This window comes from Dermacentor variabilis, chromosome 3 (genome assembly GCF_050947875.1).
Source record: "Dermacentor variabilis isolate Ectoservices chromosome 3, ASM5094787v1, whole genome shotgun sequence".
Taxonomy (NCBI): Eukaryota; Metazoa; Arthropoda; class Arachnida; order Ixodida; family Ixodidae; genus Dermacentor; species Dermacentor variabilis.
This window is the reverse complement of record NC_134570.1, coordinates 138,960,502-138,970,601: the sequence shown is the minus strand read 5'-3', so window position 1 is coordinate 138,970,601 and position 10,100 is coordinate 138,960,502.

Sequence of the window (10,100 nt, the reverse complement as noted above, 5' to 3'; positions counted from 1 at the left end):
ATCTTCATACATTCTTACGCAACATGTGTGCATACCTCACTCTCTGAACATTCGATAATAAGTGTCATTATCTCTTATACGAGACTGTGACTCCCAGTGAGCTCCAAAGAATTCGGGCCGACTTTAGTGGAGACCAGAAAATAATGCTTACGAGCGCGAGAGAGTGTCTACAAAAGTTACGGTGCTACCTGTCTATCTTATTTTTCCGGGAATATTGTGTTTTTAAAAAAGAATCGCAAAATATTTCTGGGTCAGCAAAACCTTGATTTGAGTTGGCGATTCGATATTTCTTTTCTGGGTAGTGGCGCAAAGAAAGAAAGACAAAGGTAATCTGGGACAAAAGTAGCTACAGTAAAACAGAGTTTGCAAAACGCTATTAAAGAGTGCTGCATCAAATTTTTCGAACATTCTCCACTGTGAACACAAAACACTGCGAGCTGATTACCTTTTAGTACAAAGACCCATGGGAGAATGCCACAGTTGTCAATCCACGAACTAGTAATTAGAGAAAGAGAGAGATGCAAATAAGATGTGAAATGCAGGGAGGTTAACTGTAACATACATATCTAGTTTACTACCTTGCACTGGGGAAGGGGCAAGGGGAGACAGAAAGGTAAAGAAGAAAAGCACGCACACAGAAAGAGGGAAAGCGCCGGCTGATACGGTCTTCACACCAGAAGGCGACGAAGGTGCTACTGAAGTTCCTCCGGTCAAGCGACCTCGTTGAATCACTGTGACACTTCCACGTAGTGTGAAGTAGCCTTACTCAAGAGTGCACGCGTAGAGAATATTTCGCATATTAGAAAAATGCTTGGTTTATAATCCTGAAATTGCACGAGCTAAGCGCTAGTGCACGTTCAGGATTCCTTTCGGCCATCTAGTGTACATTTAGCGCGCACATAAATATAATGCGGGTGTCACAAGGTGTACTTTCGATCGCAATAGAAAGTACCAGTGTGACAGCCGTACAAGTAAGGGAGCGTATCTGAATGCCACCCAGATCGGATTGCGCCCACCGCTACCGAACCAACGTGGAGATGACGTGTCCGGTTTTAAAGCAACAAATCCTTAGCACAACGCATGCACCATTTGTTTATAGCCAGAGAACAAGCCCGCGAAAAGTGTCTATACCAGGGGTGGCCAGACAGGCCGTGCAAAAAGCCATAACATTCACAGCGTAAGCTGTTATGTGCTCATTTCAATAGCCATTTTGGTTGGCCATATTATACACAGCCGCCGGCGCTGCCACCGTCGCCACCGGTGTGCGTCGGAGCTATAGGCAGGTTCCTACCCACTATGGTGAATTGGCCTAGAAATGGTTGGATTTGTCTTGAGGAAGAACAATAAAATTAATCCGTTGAATAAAAAGGGCTAGAACGAAAAACATGCATGGCATAAAGAGGAGACCAAAAGACCAATATAATCATAATTAGCATCATCATCATCGTATTGTGTCACTTGCCACGCGATGTGAGATGCGCGTTGCGTATTATTGCAGTTGCATATTATTACACCAGGTGGCACGCCATGTAGCAGTTGCATAGGCAGGGGTACAAGGTAGTTTGTGTTTCCTATAAAGTGTGTGGCTCCTTTCCACAATGGGAGAGTGGCCATGAAATTGGCGGATTGTCTTCAGGAAGAAAAAGAAGATTAAGGAGATGTATACAACAATTCTAGAGTGACTTGGCCAAGAAAGGGGGGATTGTCTTGGGGAAGAAAAAGAAAATTAAGGAGATGTGTACATCGATTCTAGAATGAAAAACATGTCTAGCATACCTCATTAAATCAAGAAAGCTAGGTGACTGTTTGTCACACCGCCATTCCAAAGGGATGCCAATAAATAGTAATCAGTAGCAGCAGTAGCATCAGCATTGAATTGTGCCACTTGCCATGACATGTGACAGGTGCACCGTGTAGCGTCGTTACCTGCAAACTTTGCATTGCAGTTGCGTTTTATTCAACCAGGTGTCCTGACATCTAACAGTTGCATGTGACAGTTGGATATTAGACGCGGTTAACCCAAGCAGGCTAGATGACTATTTGCCGCCGCCCCGTTTCAAAAGGGATGCCAATAAATCGTCATCATCAACAACAGCAGCATCGTATCGTGCGACGGGTCAAGCGATGGGACATGTGTGCCGTGTAGTCTAAATACCTGTCTTTAGTCTTCCGTACACGTTATGGCCCTTCCTCGCAAGGTACGAACCGCGGCTGGAGAAGTGAATCATAGAGCCATACGCGCGGTTGCAACCAGGCGGGCTCAGCACACCGCTGTGCAGAGCGAAGAAAAAGCCGCTGCTCGCCATCGACAAAGGGTGGACAGTTCAGATCGTTCTCGTGAAAAGGACGTAAGGAAACATCACCACGAGAACCCTCTAGTGTGTTCTGCCGAAAATGGAGCTCCTAAGGTTCCGCGCCTCCAGCTTACTCTGTGACTGTACTGAGTGTGGCGCATCGGTCTGTGAATTTTTTCAGTCAAGATCCGCAGTAAAAAGGGGGCGTTGCAAATTATGTCTTGCCGGTCACAGAGGAAGTGATCGCAGATGAATGTCGACTGCCACAAGCGTTCATACAATCCAGTAACCGGCAAGTGCAGAAAGCTTTTTGTGGCCTTTCGCATGCAAGAATGCATTGGCTATTGTCCCAGAATCCTTTCCTCCCAGAACACTACTATCTATGCGTGCGAAGTGTGCAAAGCCGGTCACGTTGTAAAAGTAGGGAGATTGGGGAGCTTAGCAGAGCGTGTATGCGTATTATATAGTACGACTAACAGTGGTCTGCTCCAGACCCCCGTCCCGTGAGTTGCACTTCGCTCCTCTATAGGCAGGTTATCACCCATCTTCATCATGGGGACGTGAGGAGACAACCTCACGTCCCCACACATCACATGGTTCCCGGCCCACATGGGCAACATTTCCGGACATCCTGACTGTAATCAGAACGAGCGGGCACACCAACTGGCGCGAGAGCTCACATTCCGCGTCTGTGGTCCGCCCTCTCGCTTCAACCCAGCCTGGAGGGACCTAGACAACAAAGACCCACTCGTATCATACCCCGAAATCACTTCAAATCATAGGTTATCACGAAGAATTTTTCCTCCTCCTCACCCAAAGCTCAAAAAAGCACAGGCCGTCACTTACAGACAGTTGCAGACTAGGACATACATCACACCAACGACACTAAGCAGGATCAATCCTTACCTTCCTACCGAATGCCCTACTGCGGCCACGAATACAACAACTTCGAACACATGCTCTGGCTGTGCCCTGCCAACGCGAGCACGGACTTTCCCGACCAGTCTTCCTGGGACTCAGCGCTCAGAAGCACAGAGCTCATCGCTCAGCTCATGGCTGTCCAGAGGGCCCGGGCCGTCGCCGAAGGACTCTGTCTACCGGCCCCGACCTGGGTGGAGCCGCCGGATTGATTTCCCCTCAGGACCTAAATAAAGTTCTAACTCACTCACTCTATAAGCAGGACATGTGTCGAGTGAGCTTTTGAACAAGATATTAAATTTTGGTGAACGCAGTTTAAATCATGGATCCGGGACCTCCAAGAAGTACGACGTAATTCTAAGGCATTTCTCTCGCATTTACCACTAAATTGCCACTCAATTTTTATACTGTGAAGCTTGCGTAATTACTTAGGCAAGTAATTTCCTGTTTATATTGCGTCATAATCGAGGCCGCATGTATTGGCACTGCTGATAGGAATAAAAGTGGGATACTTTCCATTTCCACTGCGGCAAAGCTAATCACTGTTGGGACTCAGGGTAGCGTAGCCCATCGTGGTCAACCAGTTGTAGGGTTTCGGGTGTCCGAGCGGTCATTATTTTTCAGTGGCTTGTGATGTGCCAGGTGCCGGGACGTCGAGAGGTCTGCAGCGATGCCAAAGGAATGAGAAAAGGGATTAGCTACAATTTAGCAAGTTCAGAGTTTGCATGTACTACTACGACTAAGGGCTCATTCACACCGGCGACTGACAGTGGTCGCGCGACCAAGTTGGTCGCAAATGGTCGCAAACGGTCGCCTTTCTTGAAAAGTGACCATTTTGGGCCAGTCGCTCTCTGCGCGATTTTTCAGTCGCGCAACCGTGGTCGCAAAACTGATAAACCAATCAGCGGCGCACCGGAAGTGATCTTTCGTGTGTCTACATCCGGCCTCCTCCGCCGTCGCGTTCAAATTCCGCGTAGATTCCGAGAGTTCTCGCTGAGAACGATAATTTCCGGGATTGCGACTTGCGGGTCGCGCTCAGCCGGGCTTGCCGGTGTGAACATCAGTCGCCTTCGGTCGCTTTTTGATTGCGAGTCGCAAATGGTCGCGCGACCTCCTCAAGTCGCTGGTGTGAATTTGCCCTAATAGTACGAGCATGATCAGGAGCCCACGGGTGCGTCCGAGCCCACATATGAGTTGTAGCACACGTTCGCGTCCGAGCACTCCTTCATCGCACTCCGGATCCGCGTTTTATACCGTTTTTTTCCCTCTTTCGCTCGTCAAGGGAACTCACTGGCCAATCACAAACGCCGAACCGCTCACCACCTCCGCTCACCACCACCTCTCTTGCCTCCAACGTCCCACCGTTTGCAAGCTCTCTTGTCTCCAACGTCCCACCACTGCCGCTATTTGCCTGGGAGTCCTTGACAACGCCCCTGTCATCAGATGGTGGCTGGCCTCTTCGTGACGGTCAATCTGTCACCTTCGTGGCAGTCGGAGGGCGGCGTTGTTCTCTTGAAGTGAACGATGGCGCGTTAACCGCACCCGACACAGCTGCATGTCTGCCGGTGAAGCATTCTTTGCTCCTAGGAATCACCACGCACACCACGGGTCAGCTCTCGTCCAAGCGGGCCCTTGTTTTGCATTTCAGTTTTGGTTACGCTGATTTGGTATGGTGCTTATACATCAACCGTACCATCGCTTAATTAAACCGGCCGATTCTTGAACGCTGACAATAACGGGCAACAATCGAGTAAACTTAGGGACAAGGAAATTGCGAGGAAGGATCTTTAATTCATTCACGCAGTCGAAATTCTTCCCGACCAGTTTACTTTTGCATAGAGCAGGTCTTGTTACTTTCTAAACGAACCATCCAATACAGGATGAACTCTAGGCCTCGGTTGGATATATTCCCTGATGAGAGTATTAAAAAGAATATGGATGGGCACAAGCAACTTTTTCATTCGCTTAGTATTCTTTGCATACTTCAGACACTTCAAATCTATCTATCTATCTATCTATCTATCTATCTATCTATCTATCTATCTATCTATCTATCTATCTATCTATCTATCTATCTATCTATCTATCTATCTATCTATCTATCTATCTATCTATCTATCTATCTATCTATCTATCTATCTATCTATCTATCTATCTATCTGTGTCTGTCTGTCTGTCTTTCTGTCTGTCTGTCTGGCTGTCTGTCCACAAGGCATACGCTCGTAGTTGTGATGCCGTCGTGGTCAATTCAGCTTTGTCAATTTGCTTTCGTCATTCTGTCGTCATCACGCCTTGTAACCCGACCCAGTTGACCAAGTTGTCTAATAACTCGCGCCACTAGGAATGTACTCGTGGTGGTGACACCATCGTGATCGTTGCGTCGTCGTCATTCGAGCTTCGTCAATCGCTACTCGTCATGCGGTCATCGTCACACGATCGTCGTTATGCAGCATTCGGGATGGAGTAGTCGTTACGCCGTTGTCATCATACGCTCGTCTTCATCCGATTGTTCTCATATCGAAGTCATGCCATCGTAATCATTGTGTCACCGTACCGTCGTCGTCATGTATTCGTTGTCATACCCTGGTCGTGATGCCATCGCGTTCGTTCATCGTCGTCATTCTAACTTCGTCCTCCGACACTCGTCATGCCGTTGCCATTAGGCGATCCTCGCCACACAGTCGCCGTCATACCATTACCGTCATGCCATCGTCGTCAGGCTGTAATTTTACACTTGTCATGCTGCCTTCATCGTTCCATCAGCGTCAATCCTTCGTCGTCATTCTATCGTAATTAGGCTGTTGTCATTCAATCGTAATTACGCTGTCATTGGGAGGCATCGTCGTCAGTGTGTCGTCGTCAGACAGTCGCCAACATGCATCCGTGGTAATACCGTCGTCATCATGGTGTAGTGGTCATGCAACTGTCGTGACTCCAGCTTCATCATCCGGCACTGATCATGCCGTCGTCACCACATCACCGCTGTCATACAGGTTTTCTGACAAAGCCATCATCATGCCAAATCGTCATATACTCATCGCCGTCATCCCATTGTCCTCATATCGTTGTCATGGCATCGTCGTCATTGTGTTGTCATCATGCGGTCATATATATGTTGTTGTACCATTGTGGTGATGCCATCATGGCTATTCCATCGATGGCATTCTAACTTTTATTTTCGGCTCTCGTCCTGTCGTGGGGGTGAAGCCATTGTCGTCATACCATTCTCCTGTCGTCGTCGTCGTCGCGCTGTCGTTTTGCCATCATCATCTCTTCAGTAACATCACCCTATTGTCGCCATTCTGTGCTCGTCATACTACCTTCTTCAATCGAGCGATGTCATTCGTTCGTGATTCTGTCGTAAATATGCCATCGTCTTTCAATCGTGAATATGCTCTTTGTCTTTCCATTGTCGTTAATGCGTCGTCAACAGTCGCTATCATGCATTTGTTGTCAATCATCGTTGCCATGCCGTCGTCATCGTACTATCGTCGTCATTCCAGCTTCGTCTTCGGGTCATCGTCATACACTTGTCGTCCTCTAATTGTCTTCGTGTCAGCGTCGTCTTGCTGCCGACGTTATACTATGGTCATTATTTAAAAACGGTCATCTCAATATGGTCATGCCATTATTGTCGTACCCCCACTTTCGTTCCATTGACATTATTATTCCTTCTTCATAATTCCATAGTCGCCAGTGCGTCCGCATCATACAGTCGTAGTCATGCCGCCATACTCATTGGCGACCTTGGCAAGCGAGTGCCATGGAAAGAAGGGATGAAACCGGATTTTCTCACATATAGCCGAAGTAACAAAAGACCCAGAATGACAACTACAGATGGTAAATAAACTTGGTTTGAAAAATGAGGCGTATCGCTGCATTGCTCGAATGCTAGTCACATTACCATCGACAGTCACCATGACATGAGTTCTGCCGTGATTTCTGTTCCGAAACAGCAGTTAGTATTAATTAACGGCAAGAGGCAACATTTCTGAACAATCGAAATAAACCAAACCTCTGGCATAAAATGACCGCGTGCGCACTTGCCCCGCCAAATTGTGGTCACGAGATCCAACTTTCTGCGCAAGAACAATTGCGGCACAGGCACTTGCAGTGGTTGCCCTCGTATCGAATAAAATAAAGAACAGCTGTGAAAGCCTTGCGTGATTTTCATGTGAAAATTGACCTGAACAGAACCCTGTGAACAATAATATTTCTGCTGCGAAAATTTTACTGCACATTATATGACGCTGGCTTTCTTGTATAATTTCGATTTTGTGTGTGTTGGTGTGATGTTCTATTTGATCATCTGATTTTATTTCAAGATAAATTTTCTGCTTTAGTGACTTCACGCGATTTGCTATTAATTGAGGTACTCAAGCATGACAGAGACTAAAGGTTGAGAGTGGTCACGCGTTGAGTCTGCTTTACGCGTTCATACATTTGTACTTGATGTCGAGTTCTTCGCATGGGTCTTTCCTTCACTATAAAAGATTGCATAGGATTTTGATAATTTCCTTTTCTCATTGATATTGCTGTCTTGTTTAGCGGTCTTATGATTTTGCGACAGCAGTTTTAGCAGTAGTCAAACTTCCCATGCTGCTGCAGGTAATAAACAACTGCAAAGCATGAACTTCAGTTAATATTTCTCTCGGAAACCAAAGTAGAAACAACTTAACACTAATACATATTATTTGTCCACAGCTGTACGAATTTATAATGCTTTCTCTCTCCGTCCCCAGTGCTATCTTTTTCCGAATGGAAGCCATACCTGTCGCCCTCCGCAGTGCCTATGTGTTGTCACGCCGAAATTCGGTCACCCGAACACTGGAAACGGGACTTGTGTTCCACCGCCAACGTCAAACATGGGTAAATGACAGTAAACGGAAATAAAACAATTAATATTTTTCCAGTATTTCAGGCTGTGACTGTGACCGTCCTAAGGGTAACCTTTGTCGACCATACAAAACTCTCCCTCGTTTATAATATATTTAGTGTGTGCACGCGCACGTGTGTACGTGTGTGTGTGTGAGCTCGCGTTGGTGCGTGCGTGCATGTTTGTGTAATGAGATACATTTGCAAGACTTAAGAGGAAGCTTTAGCTCCCTTTAGATATCTTTAGATAGGTGCTCCTATCTAAATACATGTAAAAGAAGAATTCGTTTTTCTCGGCAACCACTGCACCAAATTTGACGGGATTTCTCGCATTTAAAAGAAAAACTTAAAATCTAGTGACTGCTTGTTTCGAATTTCCGATTTAGGTCGTCAATTTTTTATTAAAAGTTGGCGAAAATCGCAAATTTTCAGGAAAGAAAACTATGAAGTTTACAACTCGGTAACTCAGCAAGAAAAAATTCTATCGCAATTTAGTGAATTGTATATGATAGCACTTCCAAAACGGACAAATTTGACATCTTACACATGAATCTTAAAAAAATTATTAATATGTAATAACTTCTGCAGAACCCTCGTAAACACCGTAAAAAATTCACGTAAGATGCAAAATACATATCAAATTTGTCCGCTTCGAATGATCTAATGGATGCCGTTTACAGAACCGCGATATCTGTTCTTGATGCAGAGCTATTAGATTCTAAACTTCGTGCTTCTATGTTTTTCAAACTTCTGAATTTTTGAAAATATTTTTAACAAAATTCAAGCCCTACATTAACATTATGCTTCCAACAGTCACTAGAATTTAACTTTCTCTCTCAAATTCAAGAAATTTTATTAAAATCGGTCCAAGGGTTATCTCAGAAAAAATATTTTTGCGTTTTTACATGTATTTGAATAGGCAGCATCGGAGTTGCGCTCGAGCTAAAGCTTCCTCTTAAAGAAAAATTTTCTATGCGGCTATGTTTGACAGCTGGTCAGCTTCTCTAGCAGCGTAGACTGTTAGTTGGCCAACCTAAGCTATCACGTGGTCTAACTGGCTTGACTACTATAGCAAAAAAGGAACAGTGAGTAAACAAAGTAAAGCTTAGCCAGCTTTTGCTGCAATAGCCGACTTGCCTTTACTTTTTGTTAAATGAGCTATGCACTGCGATCGCACGTTGTGCTCTGCTACCGTAATGTTCTAAGCGTTCTTATTTTGTTGATTTGTTTGTTCGCTTCTTCTTTTTGACTTTTGACGGTGACGTTAGCGCGACTAGAAGCACTCCAAAACGTAGAATACCAGCTTCCACAATGTCATGAGAGACCGAGATTATCTATCAAGTTTATATTATATTCTAAGGGGATGTGGGTGAGGGGGAGAGTGTGTAGTACGTGCATGCTAGAGGTGGTATGAAAGCAAATTCTAACGTTTATTTATTTTATTTTATTTATCGATACTGTTGGCCGAAGGCCATTACAGGGCGGTTGCAAGACAAACGAAACAAAATGGCAGTGCTGCCGCCGTCTAGAACACACCAAGTAAAGCATATACAAAGGAAAAGGACAATGCAAAGCAAGAAGAAGCAAACGACAAATTACATCAGAGTGGTATCAAAAGTACCACAGCCGCTGAATTATGTGCATTACAATCAGGAACATAAGTTAGACAAATTACCATCATTAAAGTAGTAGCTATGTACTTCTAGCCGAGGTAAAAAATTTCGTTAGTGTGGTTTCAAATTTACTTACACTGTCCTTTGTTATAATACGTGTGGCAACGCGTCCCATTCCTCTATTGTTCGGGGGAAAGACGTGTACTCCGTTTAGTACTGAGTACTAAACGGATCCCACACGACGCTCGCGTACTCTAATGTGGGACGAACAAGTGTTAATTATGAAGCTGATTTAGTTTGTTGAGGAGCAAGTTTTAACTTTCGCCTCAAGTACCAGAGCTTTTTTTCAGCTGATGACCATATGTTTATGAATGCTTTCCCGTTGAGGTCACTCGATATG